The sequence below is a fragment of the Stylophora pistillata genome, chromosome 1, assembly GCF_964205215.1.
Source record: "Stylophora pistillata chromosome 1, jaStyPist1.2, whole genome shotgun sequence".
In the NCBI taxonomy this organism is placed as follows: domain Eukaryota; kingdom Metazoa; phylum Cnidaria; class Anthozoa; order Scleractinia; family Pocilloporidae; genus Stylophora; species Stylophora pistillata.
In genome coordinates, this window is record NC_142519.1 from 42,287,594 (window position 1) to 42,310,832 (window position 23,239).

The window sequence follows — 23,239 nt, forward strand, 5'->3', positions numbered from 1 at the left end:
CTGAGACAATGAAAAATATTAAAACTAACAACGGTGACACTAAACAAGCCAACAAGTATTCTACCAATGACCACATAATATTACATAATTATATTAAAAACCCATGCACAGGTCACTGAGCGTTTCAGTATCATATTTGAGATATTCGATATAAGCGACATACTTCAGACTCAAGAAATCAGCACTACCGGGTGTAGTTGTTTCTTTGCGTGTGTGCATAATTCCATCAGTGGGTGCAACATGCGTGTGTTGGAAATAGCATGTTGTCTTTGTTAAATCAGGATTGATTGACAAACCCAATCTAGAATTACAGGATATCATTTTGCTATATTGTAAGGGTAGAGCTTAAGTTTCTCCATTCAATCGGGACTTAACTCAACACATGGATGTACTGTGAACTGTGACTTTGAGATTCTCTTTGTGATTAAAAGCGTGATTTAAATATACTATGACATTTGTCGTAGATCATCGTTGTAAACGGGGGCATTCGCGAAAAAAGTGGCACCTCCGACGGGACAGCGAAGAAAAAATTACTACCGGTGAGTATTTCGTGTGAATATGGATGCAGCATTATCCGCGTTGGATATAAGACTTATCCAGCTTCCATTTGCGAGGGAAAGAACCAAGGAGACAATCCAAAGCAAGCGTTGTGACAAAATCGAAAGACAAATCAAGGTGTTGAAGAGATTGTCGGGTGAAGAGGGGGGCTTTCGGATTCTCCGGTTTTGACAGTTGTTTGGATCGGGTTTTCAGGTTTTGGGCCTAAAAGGTTCGGTTTTTCGGTTTTGAAGTTCAGAGTGGTTTGCGGATTAATTTTACATATTTTTACATTCGGTTTTTGGTTTTCACGAAGACTCTGAGGCGGTTTTCGGTTTTTCTTTTTGACCCCTTCGAAGATGAACATGTAGCGGTTTTGTCAGGTTTTCATGCGGTTTTCGGTTTTGCTGCCTCTTTTCGTCGGTTTTTCGGTTTTGGAGGTTTTTTCTCCAGTTTTGCGGTTTCCCAGAGGCCCCAATGCCCCGCTCGGTGAAGCCAACCAGCTGAAAAGAACCCTCGAAGGGTTCAAGATAGCTGCTAAGGAGAGCGCCAAGGCAGTAAAGCAATGGAATGATCAAATCGAGGAAAAGATAACCAGGGCAGAAGGCGACATCTTAAGGTTAAAGGAATGGCTTGAAGAGACCAAGAGAGAAGAAAAGCAGAAGATCCGAGAAGAAGAGCTTCAATACGAAAGACAGCTTTTCGAAACGCGTCTAAAATTTCAAATCGAGTTAAATGCCGTCAAAGCGAGCAAGGCCGAGGGAAGTGAATCCTTGAAGAGAAGTAGTGGCTCAGCGACCGCTTTGGAAGCAAAATTGCTGAAGATATTGATTAGCAAATTCAACGGCACGTTCCAAAATTGGCCACGATTTTGGGTGCAGTTCAGTGAAGCAATTAACAAGTCAAATATTGCTGGCGTTACCAAGTTTTCCTATTTGAGAGAACTGTTGGTGCCAAAACCGAGAGTGTCCATAGAAGCTTTTCCATTCTCTGTTGAGGGATACAATCTTGCTGTTGCTTACTTAGAGGATAAATATGGGAAAGAGTCAGAGATCGTGAAAGCCTACAATAAAGAATTTCTGGAGTTGCCAGTTATCTCTGGTGTAGATGTGAAAGCGACACACCAGTTTCATGAGCGATTTGCATCTTGTGTGCAATCCTTGCAAACAATGGGGAAATTGGATCAAGTGAACGGAAATGTACCAATGAGACTTGACAAACTGTCAGGGATTAGAGGCGATCTTGTCTTCACTGACGACTCGTGGGACAACTGGTATTTTGTGAAGCTTTGTGAAGCATTACGATTGTGGATTAGGCGAAACCCAGTCAACTCCATTTCAGTAGAGGAAGTGGATCCCAAATCTTCTTGTCTAAAGTGAGAAAGGCCTGACAAGTTGTTCGCCGCAAAACAATGGGATCTTAAACAGTGGAAATGTGTTTACTGTGAGGAAACATCTCATGTTTCCTGGGAGTGCCCAAAGATGTCAACACTCGATGAAAGAAAGAGGTTTTTGGCTCAACGTCACCTCATACTGTAGCACTGAGCGTTTTTGTTAATTGTAGTAGAAATAAAATTAAGAAAGAGTCTTTTGAATGGAAATTAAGATAGAAAGAAAGGTTGATGACATTCCCGAGTGATAATGTTGAGAATTATGCCTTCTGATAACTGTCGGGTCATCACTGATGGCTGTAAGGTTGTCATTAGACATTGTTATCTTATTATAATAGAGCAGTCAGTTGTTACTTCAAGGTAGATAACTGCTAATGAGTTATTGAAATATAGCCCAATGATAAACTAATAAGTGTAAGTACGCGCAACTTTCCTACTCTATCGCTGGTGCAAGCAACCAAAAAGTGTTCATCAGTAGCTTTCCCTCCAAGTACAACTGGAACAATTCTTTGTTGAGTGCTAATGTAATTTTATCTTGGAGAACCTAAACGTCTGGCTTTATACGAGGAAGCTTTCGTTCCCATCCTTGTCACTCGGGCATGGCATCAACCTTTCTTTCTTGGTCACGTTCAGCTTATGACATAAATTATTGGTTTGCACACTGCAGAAACTTCTCATAAGGCTCGCCAAGATGATTACAGGGATAGCTTTTTGAAAATATGGGCGGTTATTACCTATTGCATAAGGTTCAAGTTGTAGGACCTTGTTGCTTTATCACAAAAAGGGCAGTCCATTATTGTTACAGCAGGGTACATGATTGAGTTCTTTAGAAATAGCCTTAATTGATAACCTGATACATACATTGAAGCATATATATATATAGTTTTCCAAATCTATTACAGGCGCGCACAACCAAAGTTTGTGCATTACTACATGCAACAAGATATCCATGTAATCGTCATGTGTTCAACGACTGACTACCGAAGTAATTTTCCATCTTGGCAAGCTTAGTGAGAAGCTCCTGCAGTGTGCAAACCAACACTTTCCTTCATAAGAAACGTGACAAATAAATGTTATATGCGTATTTAAAATTGAGTATAAAAATAATCAAAAGAAGGACCCCTAACTGAGATATGCAGAGTAGTGCAGGTAGACATACATACACATACATAGGTTAACTGACCACTTCCCATAGGGGCTTTTCAGGGCCAATACCCACTCATCCCAGCCAGGGGAGGACATCCACCACACAGTAATCTCGTGCGTGGGGAATTAACGTCTCCTACCCCTAACCCTGCAGGAGACGGGGCCTACGGTTTATTCGTCCTTATCCGAGAAGACTAAATTATCTATCCATCTCTTGATTATAGAAAGGTAGCAAACTCTCCTCACTTATTTTAAGACCATGAGTATTGGTCTTTTGATCGTGCGATATGTCTCAGTGCTCAAGTTAGAGAGATGTAGTGTTTTGAAAACTTTACACCTGGTCATAGTATGACCTGGTTGCGTTCAGGGAAGGGAACAGTGGTTTGTTCGATCAGCTGGAGATCAGCAGGAAAAACCTTGACTGCTGAATATTCAATAGCAACTAGTTATGGATGTCGGTTTAACGTGTATTACTTTCACCACATCTCAAGACAACTGACTTGAAAATCTTTTCAAATGTGTTACTGAAAATTTGGCTCGTGCGAAATACATCCACGGCAGAGTAGGAAAGCTGTGCTTTCCTTAATACTCACAATTAGCGAGCAGAACTTACTTATGTGGTGCATTGTATGATTAGGTGCCATCCATGGTCATTCACTTGAAATCTCTTTTCCAGGTGGCAGTGCAAATTGGGTCCAATCCACATGCATCGACGACAGAGTTGGAAAGCTGTGGTTTCCCTTTATAGTTGAAATTAGCGAGCACAACTTACTTGTGTGATGCAATGTGTGACGGGGTGCCATTCATGATCATTCGCTTGTAATTTCTTTGGCACGTAACAGTGCAAGCGACGTCATCAACGACAGAGTTGGAAAGCTGAGCTTTCCTATAATAGTTATAATAGGTAAGAGAACCTTCCTTATCTTTTTCTGGGTAATCACCCCAAGGAAACAGAGAAGTTTTATTTTTTTGAGATAACACGCGTGTGGACAAAGACAGCGCGGTACAAACTTCCTCGTATAAAGCCAGAAAAATTTCGAAGGGAACGATCTAAATAATCTACAAGCAGTAGGCTATGCTCAGTTCATTAAGATATTAAATTGAGTTTGTGTTCGTTTCAGGATTCATGTGTTTTCCATCTTAAATTTTGTACTGAATTGAAAAGGAGCTACTAGTACTCCGCTCTGGTATAGTGACTCAAACTAAGATGCGGATTGAGCTAACTAGCGAAGCATTGTTTCGCTCTTGGAACGTAATCAGAAGTTTAGGTAATTTAGGTAAGCAAAAATTTCCCACCTGGAGCCAGCTGCATTAGGATTTTTTTTGTTGCCGAAAAATCGATTATCTGTTTAGGGAGACAAGAGCATCAGGCGCATTGTTTTCACATATTTCCAACTTGGTAGTCCTATCAAGTGGTTGCGGCGTTTCGAAGAGGAAAGTTCAAGTCCGTTTTTTCCTTAATGCCATGCGGCATTTCTTTAATGCTATGCGGACTATAATAACTAGGAACTGTCCTTTTTACAGTTGTGGGCTTGGTGGCTAAGCTTCTGGAGAGGAGTGAGGCCAGGGGTGACCTTGTTATGATACAAATGTGGCTGCTTTTCAAACGCAAATTTTTTTGCTATCATGCTAATTAGAAACTGGTCTCTATCACAACAATGTCACCCTCAGCCTCACTGCAAATCAAAGGCATGGCAACTAAGTACACAACTGTAAAATGGTCTATTAAGAGATTAACCCTGATCTTTTGATATGCAATTTCTGTTTTTGTATTTTTTGTAAGAATGAGAAGACCTTTTGTCGAAGGTGCAGATCCTTATGAATCGCACTCCATTCTCTGTTTTATATTTTTACTATTCCGTGCTTCTACCGGACTGAAAATTACACCTACTTATTCTCTTAGATAGGACTTTCAAGGAGTGCATCAAAACTCCCGCTATTTATCCGAAGATTGCTTTTGAAGCTGAACGGTTTTTGATTTGCGAAGTTATATGCTCGCGCCAAGTCGTTTACATAGCCTTAAAGTTAAACGTTCGGAGAAACTGAAATAGATTTGATTAAACATTGTTAATCCCCGACTTTATATAAGCAGCAATGAGCACAATTATTGCAGAAAAGCACTGCTTTCCACCTCCTTTGTTGATGCATTTCATTAAGCCAAATTTGTGTCGCATGAACAAATATATTCCATGTTGCCATGCATTTACTAGATCACATGATGCGGTGAAAAGAAAAAAGTTGTGGAGGATGCGTGGCCGAATAAGTCACTGATGTTGTTATCACATGTTGCCTTCTTCTATGATCTCATACTTAACAGACACGGGCTCAAGTGAAATCTGTTTTTTCAGTATGTAATAAAAAGCAAGTTGTTTGTTTGTGGTGACGCCATCTACGCCTCAGTCCTCCAATAATACATCAGTTACAACCAATGAACATGCAGGAGGTCAGTCTGATATGATGGTACTATTATCAACTGGCTAAGGCTATTTTCTTGACGAACGTTTCCGGCTTTGCGCTAAGAAAGTTCTGCCACAATGCCTTTGATCACAGACTTTACTCAGAAATAAAACGAATTTCCTGTTATCTCAGGAGATGTGAGAGCTCAGCTGCTTTAAAATGAGTAAGGTCACTCTGCAAAATAAAGCATAGTTTCCAACTTATGAGGTACCAGAGAATATCGCGGGACCAACGCCCCTTGTGTAGACGTTTTAATTAGGAGCTCTTATCGAAGACGCTAGCAACAGCAAGGAAAGCTATGCTTTGTCCTAAATTTCAGCGAATCAGTAGGTTCTTGTGACCGTGGCGTCAGTAAACTTGCGAGAAGAGAGAGATTTTACATGCAACGGCCGTGCATAAAAGTTCTGAGAATCTCTCTGGGGACTCCTACGGCCATTAGCATTTCAGTCACGAGAGTGCGGAGCTATCCGATATGCTAATTCCATATGCAGCAGCTTTTACGCGAATGAGAATAGACCGCTTATTTTAGTCTATAACTATCTAGGCTATGCTACGTCGTCAAAGTTGGAGTACTCTTTTTGGTGCTAGTGGACATGTATAGCACTTGGCGGTACATGTAAGTAGAAACATACGCACGCTCATGTACACAAAGAGACAAACGAAATTTTGCACAGACGCTCCCTGCACAACGCTTATGCTGAATAATCGTCTTTTTTTCAAATCTACAATTTATCAAGTTTCATGAAAATCTCAAGCTTGTATCACTATATGCTATTATTATTTTGTCTCAGACCCAAGGTATAAGAAAAAGATAAAAGAGCAACTAATTCAAGATAACTTGAAACTCTTCACAAGACACCATTCGTGTCTTAATTTTGAGTATCAAGTCCTTTTCATGTTGGTAGAACCTTTGTTAATCATTGCATACTCTCGTTCGTTCGCTGATAACCGAATACAAGAACAAACATAACGGAAGCATTAGAATTAATGTAGTTTCCATTTCTCCTTTTTTGTGAGCTTATTTCGTTTAAAGTTAGTTTTATTTAAAACTGTGCGATAATTCACCACGTTCGTTTACGGCAGCGAGAAGCAGAAGATCATAAACCGTATTCTCTTAGTGAGAAACCTTTAGTAACGTTCAATTAGAAACTGTTAGTGAGAAAGTGAATAAGGGCCTGTTCACATGGAGATGGGGGCCCCAGGTACGTGAGGTAACCTGCCTAAGTGGGGTGACCCGCCTAAGTGGGATGACCCGCCTAAGTGGTAGCCCGGTCTGCCAGGTAGGGTAACCCTGTCAGCCAGGGTGAGAATATACCGTGTAAATGCCTCAAGGTGGGTGTAACAATAGGCATTGTTTAGCAATAGCCTGGTTTGAGTGTTTAAACTTAAGGGGCGGACGTTTGTAATAACGGGTCGGTTGATGTAATACTTGATGGCAGATATTAAAACGATTCCTTCGTAACTAAACAGTGGGGTAGCCAGCCTAACTGAGGTCACGTTCGTGGCAAAAAGCTCAAAAACGAAACAAGCGTGTTTTAAAACTTTGTATATTTCCTAGCTGTCCCATACAGGACTAAAACGTTAAAAAACACCAACTTTTACGTCCTCTTACCAATGAAACCTCTAAAGTTATCTACTTACATCCTTACCTTCAACTCGACACTGTGCGCATTCATATCTTATTACACGACTCGGGCAGTCAGAAGGCCAATAACTAAACTCAACCAATCAAAATGCTCTATTGCCGGTCAATATTCGCTCAGAATTGGACCGGGTACTATCCCGAATAGTCCCGAATGATACCGCACTTGTGTCCTTTTGAACTTCAGTCGTATAGTAAATCTCTTATCAACCAAGCTTGCTCGGGACCGTAGTGGAAGAATATCGGCCCTCGGTCCTTTTTGTACGGACCGAGTGCAGCGAGGTCCGTACTGTCAAGACCTCGGGTCGATATTCTCCCAGTACGGCCCTCACGCTTGGTTAATAAGATATATTTATCGACTTATTGGCGAAAATCTCAGAGAAAAATAAGTTACGTCTCACAAGACGGAGTATGATAGAATAACAGTGATGGCAAAGCAAGTCCATAAGAGCAGAGATTCCCAGAAACTGCAATTGACATAGAAGGAGTGTAAAATATTCCCATTTCGGAATATTTAGCGTTGTAAATCGACCACGTTTCGTTTCCCATATCTTTCCATATAACGTATCAACGGTTTCAAACTGTCAACGGTTCCTTGCGTAACCTAACACGCCTAACACAACACGTGACGCTTTTATGAATAAACACAAACGTGTCCGGGAATTAATTTTCTGTCTCTCTCGAGACGTGTAAATCGTTTATTAAGTCGTTTTTCAAAAAAAAAAAAAAAACCACAACCTGCAGCCATAAGCTGAATTACTTGTGTTATATACAACATGTTTAAAAATTCAAACTATAAAATCTCTGACTATACTAGTATTAGTTTTCTGTTCACAATTGTTGTTTAATTGCAAAGTGCATTATGAAAGTTCTAAACCTCTTTGTTTTCACATTCGGGATTGAAAACATACATCTAGTCCTACAATTATATCTTTCACTGTCATTGCGCGTGGGCAGCAGGCCAGCTAGTTTATGCTGTCACTCTCTACTATCTGTTTAAACAGACTGCTACATAATTTCTCGTCTATGAAAGAGTGTTTTTAAAACTGCATCTTCCAGGACCTTGCTATACGAAACCTCTGGGAATAGGATCCTTCAGACTCTTTTCTGAACCCTCTCTATTTGGTCGGACAAATAGGCTGGCAAACTAGTATGGAAGGCCTGACATGCATACTCCAGAACGGAACGTCTGCACGCACAATAAAATAGAATTAGAGTCTTGCAGTCTATGCCAGCGCGCTTGAGTTGCTTAAGCTTGGAGACGTGAGCTTGGGACACTCATGCCTAAACTCCCTAATTACAAGCGCAACAACGACCTCCGTAAACTTCACCCAGGCACCTCCGGGTTGTAAGATTACATGTAAACGCGTTTTATTTTTCAAACACGGCTAGGCGGGTTACCTCACCGACCTGGGGTCCTCCACCTCCGTGTAAATAGGCCCTAACTCACAAGTCTATCCGTGACCTGTGACAGTGCGAATGACGCTCAATTCATGCACCTAAACGTCATCATCATCATCACTTTGCAAGAGAATTTCAACTTTCAGCAGATATTCTCTTTTATGTCATCATCATCAATATTTATGTCATCGTCATCATTATCATTATTAGTTAATTTCACAACTCGGTCCGTCAAAATCAAATATGGAAGAAAATTCAATTCACTGCAATTATCGCTCTATTACTCAGTAGCTTATCAACTAACAATTCATCTCTTTACCTATCTGTCTTTGTTTTCTTTTGGTTAAATTCCAAGGAAGGAAAATCTTAGCAATTTTAAAGAGGATGATGACCGACATTATTTTCTGCTGCCTTTTATTACCTATTTAATTATAGATCTATATTAATTTCGTAGAGTATTTCTATCAGAATAAAGACCATCGTTAATTTCGGGAGCGGGAAGCTAAATATGAAAGTCTTACCAACCTTAAAGCTAGTTCATGGATTGCCCTGTTTCCTGTGGTGCTTGTTAGAAAGTGTCTGTGATCGGTATCTTTGCTCCCCAACTGCAAACTCAGTTTCTACTAACGCGATAGCTTTCAATTGCCTGGCTTCGATTGCCTTGCTGTGAGCAGTTTCTCTTTGCTTCATTTAGGCAGGCATATACTTTTTATGATATTCGATTTAGTTAATGGCATGGGAATTACTTTCCTACGAGCACATTTTGCTCTAAGCCTTTTAGGACTCAGTGAGCGTGGAGAAGTCAAGCAATAAAACACTTGCAAACAAGTGCGTGTTAAAAATGTTTCCAGTCTCTGGCTAAACATAGCGCTAAAAAAAAATGACACGTCTAGACATTCAAGAGAAAGAGAACGCGCTTATAAGAAAAAAAGCATGGGCAGTATATATTTAGAGCAACACTTTTTCACCAGAAAGTTTCAGTGGAAAGTTACCACTCCACACATTTTTCCAGTAAAAAGAGCTTAACAAAGACACTCCATAGAAAATTTGTTGAAGAAAAACTTTGCGTAAATCCTTAACCATTGTCCTTGCCAAGTCATCTTGCACACTTTTTTCAACTCATCATTAAACTACGGGTGCACCCTTCAAAAATTTTATTGTGAAAGTCCTTCCAGATTAAAAGCTCAGTTATAATCACCACCTATTCTACGCTGAAAGGTTTGCAAGAGAAAACGTATCGAGGAAAAAGCGTGAAAGAGCCAAATATAAGTTGTAGAGGAGATTTCCCCTCGTTGTCCGTTAGAAATTTATCGCAAATGGCATCATGATACTTCTTAACTACTCAGATGGAAAACTCTAACATGGACTAACTCTTTGATTTTTTTCTTTTTGTTAAGCATTAACCACACGATATTTTTGCGATTATTTTAGACATTCAAAATACTTCCTTCGAAATATAACGCGATTCAAGTCATGTCCCTTCTCTCAATATCGGTCATGATCATAAAGTATGGCGAGAAATCAATTGTATCAATGAACGGATCCTTCAGTTTGCGCAAAGATTTCTGGGATCGCCACGGGACAACCATTGTAAGTTGCTAGAAGGAGACATTTGGCGAAAGGTTGCTTTGACGTTAAAAAAAACATTTTGTACGTAAATAATAATAATAACAATAAATTAAAACTTCTACGGCGCGGGAATCATAGGGATATGTTCTCTCGCGCTTTGCAATATTGCAATCAGCAATGATATTATAATTGCGCTTTACAATCAGCAGTTATTTTTATAATAATTAAAATTGAAATATAACTCATAAAACTAGGTAATCTCAGGACTAGATAGAACTATTGGATTAAGCTATAAGCCTTTTGGAATGGGTGAGTTTTAAGAACTCTTTTGAAAGATTGTACATTATCTGCACAACGGATGATAATTTATTAATTTTCAGTTATATTTATGTGTCTGAAGCCTGTTTGCCCCTGGAACTGGGGCAAATATTGAAAATTATATTTCAGTCGGTTTATTATAGGCTAAAGATCTCAGAAAGAGAAGAGCAGTTTTTTTCACTTTGTGCTAATGCATATAGCTTCGACAAAAGTTCGCCGAAGATCTCGATATTTCATGCCCGTGGAAGGCCCTGATCTCAAGAAAACTTTTATCTTCAAACAAAAAACCCCCAACTTCTGAAAACACCTCCGTTGATAATCTTTGCAGGTGAATTTTATATGGTTAAGAGGTGGAGGTCAAACGCCGACCTCGATCTTTTGCTCCTGCCCGGTTTTCTCTGACAATAACTCTCAATGTTCCTGATAAGATCTCCTCAGGAGCTCGAGGAAAAGAGCGGGCACTCAAAAACCTTAAATTTTTCTCAAAGTATCACTTTACCTAGGGATTTTCTCACGTTTTTCTTCGCTTATTTTATCCCTCCAAAGAGCAAGCTCGATAAAACAATTTCCATTTCCGGTGACAACGACTTTTCTCCTTAGAGGAGGTATATTGTCAGACACCTTAAATTGTTTATTGGAAACGTTAAATAGTACGAAAACAGGCTTCAGACACATAAATATAACTGTAAAGACGTTATTGAGTAATTTCCTGGCGATGCATGGTTGACTTATAATACTTCGAGACCATTACGTGATGATGATTTCACCATAAACCGTTGCTGGTATGTTTTATAACATATTTCGTGGTTATTCGAAAAACAAAAACTTAAATTTCCCTAGTACCACACTATCTTAATCCGTTTATAATAAAAAAAAAAAAACGGTTAAAACCCGTTGATATTTTACCGCGGCTACACTAGCGCTATGAAATGAATTACCATCCGTTGTGCAGATAATGTACAATCTTTCCAAAGAGTTCTTAAAACTCACCCATTCCAAAAGGCTTATAGCTTAATCCAATAGTTCTATCTAGTCCTGAGATTACCTAGTTTTATGAGTTATATTTCAATTTTAATTATTATAAAAATAACTGCTGATGGTAAAGCGCAATTATAATATCATTGCTGATTGCAATATTGCAAAGCGCGAGAGAACATATCCGTATGATTCCCGCGCCATAGAAGTTTTAATTTATTTATTTTTATTATAACCCACCCATTAATTTTGGCGCGATTTTATTGGTTACTTTAAGTCACATGGTGCAAAATCACAGGACAGTTATCACGCAATAACCCCCGTCCGCGTCGATATTTGTCCTCCGATTTTTTCCGTGTAAAAGAAACATAGTCAACACAAGAGTTTCAACTTTTCCGTTCTGTAAAACATGGAAGGAAACAAAACTGTTCTTTTTTTTGCTTTCGTCAATCACGCGCATTCGCCATCAGATCACCACTGGCTTGTTTACTGTGTTTACGCGAAGTTTAATTGCGATGTGAAAATGAATGGGAAGGTTATGAAATAAATAAACCCTGTTCTGGCTTACTGGTATGTCGGCTGATAATATCCTTGGCTGAGAGATTGTCCTCAAGGTTTCATACTTGCACTCGAAGCCTCGCTTCTAGGCCAAATATTTATTTTTCGAACAATCTCAGCCGCGGACATTATCAGCCGAGATATCAGCCGCCCGAAGGGGTTTATTTACTAAGTATTTAGCACGTGCACGTTGTTACGAGCTTTGTCGTAAGCCCTTTTGTGTTCAACGTGAATAAATAAACTCACTTACTTACTTACTTACAAACATAACTAACTTACTTACTTACTTACTTACCTACCTCGCACCTCATAAGTCTTGGAATTAGTGGAAAGCGTGGTCGAGGAGAGGCAGAAGTCAGCGAATCGGAACTGATACTAAACCGGGCGGGACGTATTGGTATGTTTAGAGAGGATGTTTAATCATCTGCTCCAAACATAGAAAACACTTAACTACCGACTGGCCTGGCCGTAGGAATTACATTTGCTCTTATCCGGCTAATCAGGGATTGAAAAAGCGACTTAGTCTCCCCAGGCGTGTTAATGCAAAAATATCCGCAGAAATATTTGTTGAGTTCAAGGAGACTGTTCTTATCGGAACAGGTGAGTGAAGACTTCTCTTTATACATTTAGTTAATTCTCGCTTACTCACTTGTTGTTTAGGTTATGGGACGTCTGATACGTGCGGTTCATTTCACTGTTCTTTCATGGGCAAGTAATTTAGTTTTTGGAGGCATGCAATAACGAGCCAAAGTAAACAGCACAAAACCATATAAAGGTGATTCACTAATAGTACACGAGTTACAAAACATATATGCCAATAGAATAAAAGACGCCGATAGAATAAAGCGAGGTTGATAACGTTCACGCTTATCAAAAACCAATCTTATCTAAAAGTTATTTTAAAGTTGCTGTTTGCGCACGTGCCATATGGAGCCGGTCTGCGAATTATGTCTCATATAAAATTTAGACTGGTGAGAGTATTATCAGTTATATGTTAAACTCTCAACACAAACTTTTCAGTAAACATGCATTATGTTAATATAAAAATTAAAACAAAAAATACTGTTGGTGTAGCAAACAGAATTGTGATCTTCTTGCATTGTTCATTTCTACTAAAGTGTCTGGGAGGGAGAGGTATGGGTGTGGCACTTTTGAACCACAGTCCTCGGACGATTGATCTGCAAGTTTAAAGTCTTCCAGATGACTGTATGACTGTTGAGCGAACTGTACGGCATGATTCGTCAAAGGACTGCAGATGAGAGGAGCGGTAAGAGCTGTCATCTGAACACCTAAGCTTTGACTCCATCCTCTGACACAGAATTCGACAATGCCACAGTCTTGTAAGTCTTCCTTTTCTTTTCCAAATGTTTTGATGGGTAGCTTCTCTTTTATCTTCGGAAACACTCCCAATCTTTCCTTTGCTCTTTTGGTAATGTAGCTCTGCCGACTGCCACTGTCAAATAGAATTGAGCATAGCCAAAACGAGGTTGATTGATCTGTGACATAGAGGTGTTGGCTGTTAGCAACAAAATTGACGTGTTTGAGTACACGTACACTGTTGAAGAGGACTTGCTTTCTCGGCGATTTTTTTCATTTACGACATTTACGGTCATTACTTTATTTCCTTGAGCTGTGTTTTCTGAGGTGAGAAGGCGGCTGTTGGCTTTCTCACAAACTGACATGTGATGTCTTCCTAAGCAAATGCAGCATGTCTTGCTTTGAGAACAATTCCTCGCCAAGTGGTTTCGACTTGAACAAATAAAGCAGCAACCCTCTCGTTTCAACAGATTTCTTGTGGCTTCGATGTTAGTGACTACAGCACATCTCGCGCTGGGGTGCCCTTGCTTACAGAAGGCACAGGTTACAGATTCCTCAGACCGATAAGCAAAGACTGAAGGAGACAAAAACTCTTTACTTTTTCTTGACCGCACTGAGAAAGGCTTCTTAGGGGTAGGGGATCGGTCGGGTTTGTTCCAATCGGCTCGCATCGCTCTTTCGCTTCAATTTCACGGTCAAATGCATTAAAAAACATCCAAGTCCCATTCTGGTTCAATCACAGCCCTTGAAATTATCAAACGCATATTCGGAAGTAATTTTTCCATCAGAAGGGGAATCAAAAGCTTCCATACGATTCAGAGTTTATTCTCAGGGTTTGCAAAGTTCGAACGTTTGCTTCAACTCGATCATAAAGAAGGCGTAGACGTCTCAAATCATTGTCCGCGCTTAGAGCTGATACTTCCACTAATCCCTTCATGTGACGATTGATAATCTGAGTTGGGGTTGCCCAAATTGTCTCTTTAGGGTGGATTTGACTAACTCGTAGTTTTTCTGCTGTTATCGGTAGCCCTCGAATGGCTCCTGTGGCTGACCCTTCCAAAAAATTTCCCAAATAATTGAGTTTGTCAAAATCCGATAAACCAGGGTTCTCACCGACAGCAATTACAAACGAGTCCTAGAATGGTTTGAAAGAAATTGGATCACCTTAGAATTTACTTCTTTAGATCAATCTTCGAAAGTTTTGCCTTTCCGATTCCCAGATTTTCAGTGAACCAATTAGAATTAGAGAGAGGAATTGACATCACTGTATTTGCGGCCCTTTCCAGTTCAACTGCGTTTATGGTTTCGTCAATTTCCACATCATTTGATAAATAGATTCCCTGAGGTTCCCAGTTTGCTGGATTTCATCCTCGCTATATATGCTCTTCTGTCATTAAAGCCAGAATTTCGTCGTCCAGGGCTCCAAGGACATTAAATTTTTCGTAAGAGCAATCCGATAAGTTTTCAATTGATTCGCCAGAGGAGGTTCAAATTCATCGAGTAATGCTTTTTATTATCCAAATGTGGTTCGTAGAGTACAGGTAATGCGCGAGATGAGTACAAATGTCAAGCGATATTTGCACTCCAGAAATATCCGCGAAATTCGCCCGCACTGAAATAACAATTTAGCGTGTCGGATAATAAACCTCTTATTAGACATAGTATTTGCAGTATCGATGAGTATTTTTACTCGTTGTTTGTATTTTCACGAGCCCGTAGGGCGAGTTAAAATGCAAACAACTAGTAAAAATACTCAGCGATACAACGCAACAAAACATGTAATATGATATAACGTGTGATGAGCAGGAAAAAATCAACTACATTTCATCCCTACAGACCTGTTTCGGGGTTGCCCACTCATCAGGGGATTTTAATGACATAATTGATTTGGTGCGAAAAGTGTCAAGTCAGCTGTTGAGTAGGAGGGCTTTGTTTCTGTGTCGGCAGGAAGAGACGAGTTCTTTACGTTTGTTGAGTGTAGATAGGTTGGGCCGGCAGATGATTAGGAATTTCTCTTTAAGGCATAGGTTGCATCATTTGCTTGAGCTGTTGTAGGGCAGATGTGAAGATAGAATGCGCCAGGAGATGGAATAGCCGATGCTGTCGTCTTTAAGTGTCCAGATGTGTTTACTGAGTTCGGTAGCGTTGCGGTGTTTTGTGTGTCGGAACGATAAGGTGTGGCTGTTGTAGCGGGTCTTGAAGTCGATTACAGTGAGTCTGATGTATGAATCCTTCGAGTTGTCTTTACGTGTGACGGTGGCTTGGTAGATAACAGATTGTTAAAGGCACTTTCCGTCTAGCGGGCATGAGTTTTCCTGTCAGCAGTTACATTTCCTGAGAGAGGAAATTCTTAAGTGAGTCAAATTTCGGGTCTCGGCACCATGTAAGAAATCCAAAAGTAAAAGAAAGAAACTAGTATCCTAACTCCGTAGAAATAATGTCATTGAAATTCACAATAGGTAGTTGATTTAAACTCCTTAAGCTTGAAATTCCAAACTGAGGAATTAGACAACAACAACCCAAACTAAACTCTGTACTGAAAATAAGTAAAAAAGACTAAGATACAAGAGCAAAATGTACACGCCAGCCTCTTTTCAATATCAAGGCCAAGCCCAAAGTCCCCGACGCGATAAACCAGTTCACAAAAAATCACGCGCGCCAGGCGTGAAAACAAAATAGCGGGGAAGGGAGAGGGGAGAAGCGAAATTGAAAGTCAAAAATGAAAGAAACTTTTACAGAGAGCCTTCGTGAACAGCTGCAGTTTTGCAAATCCCTCTCTGAATTTCCTAAAAGACGTGAAACATAGAAACCCATGCGATCCAGAATTGGATTTTTCAATTGAAATCCAGCTTGAGAACGGTTTTCTCAACGTCGTATTCTGTTTTCAGATTCCATGTTTTACCTTAAGGTAACCTCCTTGAACTTGTTTTACTATTAAACTTTTTTTGAAACTTGGTATAATTAACAATCATGAAAAAAAAGGGGGTCACCGTGCTTGTTTACATGTCAGCAGGCTCTTAGAATGGGATATTTTTACTGGTTCTGCGTTAAAAACTCGAATCACCTTCATCAGAATTTAGCTTTGGTAACTTGAAAGACACAAAATTATATTTTGAAATTAAAGCTTCTTTTATTAAAATAAGCAGTATTGCTTCATTTTAGCTGTTTTTGATCGCCTGGTTGGGGGGATTTTGCAATTTTTCGGACAGTTCCATTGTTAGCTTGAATCCTCGCCTTGGCCAAAATACACCAAATACGGAACTATTTTCCAAAAAAAATCATGTTCTACAATCAAACCTTTTTCTTCCTCAAATATGTTTTTTATTAGACTGTTTTTAGCAAACACCTGCGAAAAAAAAGTGTCACCGCGCTTGTTTCCTCACAAACTGCCCTGAAAAGTGGACATAGTTTTGAGATCGGAGTCATCACATGTCACACGACGCTCCTATCCCCAAATTTTCCCTTTCACTATCCTCTTTCCACAGCTTTCTTTCGCTTTCTAAATCTTCCAGACATGATTCCTTTGCCAACTTTTCAGTTTGGGGCCTTACTTCCCTCTCGCGAGCCTTCAGCGTGGATTCTCAATGTGATGAACTCAACAAATATTTCTGCGGATATTTTTGCATTAACACGCCTGGGGAGACTAAGTCGCTTTTTCAACCCCTGATGAGCCGGATAAGAGCAAATGTAATTCAATGGAATTATCGCTCTATTACTCCTCAGCTTATCAACTAAAAATTAATCTCTTTACCTATCTGTCTCTTTTTTCTTTTGGTTAAATTCCAAGGAAGGAAAATCTTAGCAATTCTAAAGTGGATGATGATCGACATTATTATCTGCTGCCTCTTATTACCTATTTAACTATATATCTATATTCATTTGGTAGAGTACTTCTGTCAGAATAAAGACCATCGTTAATGTCGGGAGCGGGAAGCTAAATATGAAAGTCATACCAACCTTAAAGCTAGTTCATGGCTTGCCCTGTTTCCAGTGGTGCTTGTTAGAAAGTGTCTGTGATCGGTATCTTTGCTCCCCAACTACAAACGCATTTTATACTAACGCGATAGCTTTCAATTGCCTGGCTTCGACTGCCTTGCTGTGAGCAGTTTCTTTTTGCTTCATCTATACAGGCATATATTTTTTTATGATATTCGATTTATTTAATGGCATGAGAATTACTTTCTTACGAGCACATTTTGCTCTAAGCCTTTTAGGACTCAGTGAGCGTGGAGAAGTCAAGCAATAAGACACTTGAAAACAAATGCGTGTTAAAAATGTTTCCAGTCTCTGACTAAACAAAGCGCTAAAAAAAATGACTGTTGTAGACATTCACGATCAAGAGAAGGAGAACATACTTACCAGAGAAAAAGCATAGGCCGTTTATATTTACAGCAACACTTTTTCACCAGAAAGTTTCTGTGGAAAGTTTAACTTACCACTCCATACAATTTTCCAGTAAAAGGAGCTTATCAAAGACACTTGATAGAAAACTTGCTGAAGAAAAACTGTGCTTAAATCCTTAACCATTGTCCTTGCCAAGTCATCTTGAACGCTTTTTTCAACTCATCATTAAACTACAGGTGCAATCTTCAGAAATTTCCTTGTGAAAGTCCTTCCAGGTCAAAAGCTCAGTTATAATCGCCACCTATTCTACACTGAGAGGTTTGCAAGAGAAAACGTATCGAGGACAAAGCGTGACAGAACCAAATGATAGTTGTAAAAAAGATTTCCTTTCGTTGTTCGTTAGAAATTTGTCACAAATGGCATCATGATGCTTCTTAACTACTCAGATGGAAAACCCTGACATGGACCAATCTTACACATTCAAAAGACTTCCTTCGAAATATAGCGCGACTTAAAAGTCATGTTACTTCTCTCAATATCGGTCATGATCATGAAGTATGGCGACAAATCGATTATATCAATGAAAGGATCCTTCAGTTTGTGCAAAGATTTCTGGGATCGCCACGGGTCAAACATTGTAAGCTGCTAGAAGGAGACATTTGGCGAAAGGTTGCTTTGACGTTAAAAAAGAGCGATTTTATAGGTAGATAATAATAATAACAATAAGTTAAAACCTCTCTGGCGCTGGAATCATACGGAGATGTTCTCTCGCGCTTTGCAATCTTACAATCAGTGATGATATTATAATTGTGCTTTACCATCAGCAATTATATTATGGTAATTAAAACTAAAATATAACTCATAAAACTAGGTGAGCTCAGAACTAGATAGAACTACTTTAAAGTTCTAAGCCTCTTGTAATGGGTTAGGTTTAAGAAGTCTTTTGAAAGATTGTACATTATCTGCACAACGAACCGACAGTAATTCATTTCATAGCGTTGGTGTAGCTGCGGTAAGAGATCAACGGGTTTTAACGGGTTTTTATCATAAATGGATAAAGATAACCTGATACGAGGGAAATTTAAGTCTTTTTTCGAATAAGCACGAAATATGTTATGAAACATACCAGTAAACTTCTCTCCTAACCTACAGCACTGACTATTTTCAACGACGGACTCTGGAAAGCTGGTTTACTAACTTAGAACAGACTCCCCTAAACAGATGTCAACAACTACCCGCTCCATAAAAACGACTCATTCACGACATAAACATCACAAACAACCGAAAAAGAACGACTTAACTTTACCGACAGATCGAAACAGACCAATCACGACCGACTTACGTCACTTGAGTCTTACAGCCAATAACATCACGGCAAAACCAACCGATCATTTCACACGAACTGGAATTAGAACATTCTACTGACAACAATCATTCACTTGACTCTGTTGATGACTTCCGCACAGGTTGTCGAAACGTCAGTCACTACCACCGACAAAAGTCCTTCTCAGGGCTACACTCACCCGGACGATCAGACCACACCTTCACATGTTACCCACGGGTTCAAACCATTTACTGCATTACGTTCACTTGGACGACAGAGCGAAAGACTTGCGAACGACTACATCACCTACGCAAGCACTGTCAGGCGAATACGACAACAACTCTGGTTCAATCACCGCTGTAAAGATCACGGCCTTGTTCCGGCCGGGCTCAAACTTAAGTCCCCGTTGAACACACAGGAGGCCATCCAGATCGTCAAAGCCACCTGCAGATGACTGGTCAAAACGCGGATAAATGATTGCCACAGAAGACTCAAACGCAACAGAAACAAACTACGACAAGTACACGACCAACTGAAACAGCTGATACCAACTGACCTACTTGACACCGTTACGACAATTGCCGACAAACGAGCCAACAAGACGACTGAACGCGCCCGCACTGGACATCAACAAAAATTGACACGACTGCTACGTGACGAAGAAAAGAGACGAAGCAAACCGGACGACAACTGGATAAGTAACATTTCTTCTCGTTCCTTAGACAAGACTGAAACTCAGGTACTATCATACGGACTAAAACACTCAGTAACACCTAAACGCATACCGACCGAGGCTATTGTATCTAGTGTTGAGGCGGCCCTGTCTCGGCAACGAGAGCTATCTGAGCCGACCAAGGATAACATCAGAAGCAGAATTGCCTCCACTATACAATCAACGTCACTAAATGACAGCAACTTGACTAAAGACGAAAAACGCGCACTGAAACGACTGAGAACCGACGAGAACATAGTCATCCTACCAGCCGACAAAAGACGAGTTACTGTTGTTATGGACAAAACTGACTATCACGACAAAATAGACGCACTAGTTAACGACAAACGAACCTGCGAAGAACTCAAACGTGACCCAACTCCTGCACTTCAACGTAAACTCAACAGTAAACTAATGACACTCAAGAAAACGAACGCCTTTGACACCCAACGGTACTATCGACTGAGGTGCTCGGTACCACAGCCACCGAAACTCTACGGTTTGCCGAAACTACACAAACCTGGTTTCCCGATGCGACCTATTGTTTCTTTCTGTGGCTCCCCCACATACCAGTTATCCAAGTACCTGACGACAATACTACAACCGCTAACCGACAAATCCAGACATAAACTACAATCCACTGAAGACTTCATTAACGCTACCAAGACTGTTCAGATACCTGAAGACTACAAACTAGTGTCATTTGATGTGAAATCACCGTTCACAAGTATTCCACTTCAATTGGCATTACAATGCAGTGAGACTGCAATCCGACAATCTACCGACCCACTACCGCTACCGACAGACGACATTATGGACTTGCTAAACATTTGCCTAACGTCTACTTATTTTCAGTACAAAGGTAAACACTACAAACAGTTACACGGCACTGCCATGGGGTCTCCAGTTTCTGTTGTTATAGCGGAAATTGTGATGCAGAACATCAAGGAACGCGCCCTTTCGACTTGCCGACAAACGATACCGCTTTGGTTACGTTACGTTGACGACACCTTCACCGCCGTTCGACACGACGAAATTGACGCATTCCACCGCCACCTTAATGAACAAAACACTGACATACAGTTTACAGAGAAGTCGAAGAAAATGGAAAACTTCCTTTTCTAGACTGCCTGGTAAGCCACAACGACAACTCATTACGGACGACAGTTTACAGGAAACCGACACACACCGACAGATTACTAGACGAGTCATCCTACAACCCTACATCGCACAAAGCCACAACTATCAGAACTCTAACACGATGCGCACAACTAGTAAGCGACTCGACAGACAGCTTATCCGACGAGAACAAATACTTTCACCGTGCTTTTACGAAGAACAACTACAACAACGACTTCATCCGACGAAACACTCACCGACCCACTACCACTACCGAAACAAACGACACCGCAACCCCTACGACTACAGCAACCATACCGTACATAAAAGGCATGTCTGAAAACATCTCGCGCATCTTACTACCCTTCAATATCCGCGTCGCCCACAAACCCATCACCACACTACGTCAGTTACTAACCAACGTTAAAGACAAAGACGAACCGAGGAACAGACAGGGAACGATTTATAAGATCAATTGTTCCGACTGCCAAGCCTCCTACATCGGTGAGACTGGCAGAAACCTCATAACAAGACTGACTGAACACAGACGGGCGACCAGGAAAGGTGATGTTAGCAATCACATTGCTGAACACCATCGACTTACCAACCACAACATTGACTGGGACTCTGCGCAATGCCTAACCTACAGCACTGACTATTTTCAACGACTGACTCTGGAAAGCTGGTTTACTAACTTAGAACAGACTCCCCTAAACAGATGTCAACAACTACCCGCTCCATACAAACGACTCATTCACGACATAAACATCACAAACAACCGAAAAAGAACGACCTAACCTTACCGACAGATCGAAACAGACCAATCACGACCGACTTACGTCACTTGAGTCTTACAGCCAATAACATCACAGCAAAACCAACCGATCATTTCACACGAACTGGAATAAGAACATTCTACTGACAACAATCATTCACTTGACTCTGATGATGACTTCCGCACAGGTTGTCTAAGCGTCACTCACTACCACCGACAACAGTCCTTCTGAGGACTACACTCACCCGGATGATCAGACCACACCTTCACATAAACTTCTCTCCTTGCGTAAGGTTTATCGAGTGAAATAATCATCGCGTAGTGGTCCCGAAGTATTACAAAGTCAGCCATACATCGCTAGGAAATTACTCAATAAAGTCTTCTCAGTTATATTTATGTGTCTTAAGCCTGTTTTCGTACTTTTTAACGTTTCCAATAAACAATTTAGGGCGTCTAACAATATACCTCTTCTAAGGAGAAAAGTCGTTGTCACCGGAAATGGAAACTGTTTTATCAAGCTGTTGCTCCGCTTTGGAGGGATAAAATAAGCGAAGAAAAACATGAGAAAATCCTTAGATCAAAGGATACTTTGTTTGAGAAAAATCTAAGGTTTTTGATTGGGCACTCTTTTCTTCGAACTCCTCAGGGGATCTTATCAGGGACATTAAGATAATGGGAACTCGATCAGAAGCTGTGGACATTTATTTAGTTGTGCATCGCTCCTTAAGCGGACCAAGCTAGTTGAATCTCAATTCGTAAGATTTCTTTCAAAATTAAGATATGTGGTTATAACTAGAAAAATTAAAAGATCGTCTCTTGATTTGATTGTCTTTGAAACTCTTAAAGAAGCACTTTGCTTGAAATTTATGCTCACCTTTTTAATTTTGAGTGCGGAACATTACTCGCAGGACGATCGGTTAAGACCATATCAAAACAGAGAATTATTTGACGCGCTTAAAGAAACGGTAGTTACAATAATAATGTTCATGATGGTGAAGATGGAAACGAAGTTTATAAAAGTGATTAGCTAGCAATGAGACGTTGACAGGACTTGCGACGCGAAGCTACAGAAATCTTACACAGAACACAGATGCGCTCACGCATAGGTTGGTGATTAGTAACTGTGGTGCACATTTTAGTAATATGACAATAAATACTTTGCGGTTGGCACACAGAATGCAAGACTCTCTGTGAAACTGTACTATTGTCTTCCTAATAAAAAAATTTCAATCTTGCTTTTAGGCTGAGCCACCAATATTGCGGAATCGTATCTTAGGCTTACAACAGAAAGTAACACCAGCGGATACGAAGTATCACTACAAGCTACTTCCTCCGGATTGCATGATACACATACTCTGTAGTCCATTGCAGGTTAAGCAGGGGATCGCTGCAGGTTACCAGTAGCACTGGACTTCATCAAGGGCAGTGCAAAGGCCTGGTACAGACCCAGAACTTCCTAAACTACCTCCAGTCACCTCACACGGCCCGGATGCATCTGAAAATTCGTCAACGAGACAGAAAAAAAAGCCCTGTAGCCAGCCAAGCTATTTAAGTGGCTTAGCCTAGCTATAAGGGTGAAGAGAGTGTAAGGGGGACAAAGGAACATTATTTAGATTTATCTTTTATGCGCAGCTGTTGTTGAAGTGAGGTTGGTA

The 23,239-nt window shown here is 40.3% G+C and overlaps 1 protein-coding gene and 1 pseudogene across 2 annotated transcripts in view; one reads left to right on the top strand and one right to left on the bottom strand.

Moving 5' to 3' along the window:
* Positions 1–23,239, top strand: part of LOC148742615 (uncharacterized) — a 224,173-nt gene that overhangs the window by 167,847 nt on the left and 33,087 nt on the right. The gene's annotated exons all lie outside the window — the stretch shown is intronic.
* On the bottom strand, positions 13,938–21,899 carry LOC148742620 (uncharacterized; annotated as a pseudogene).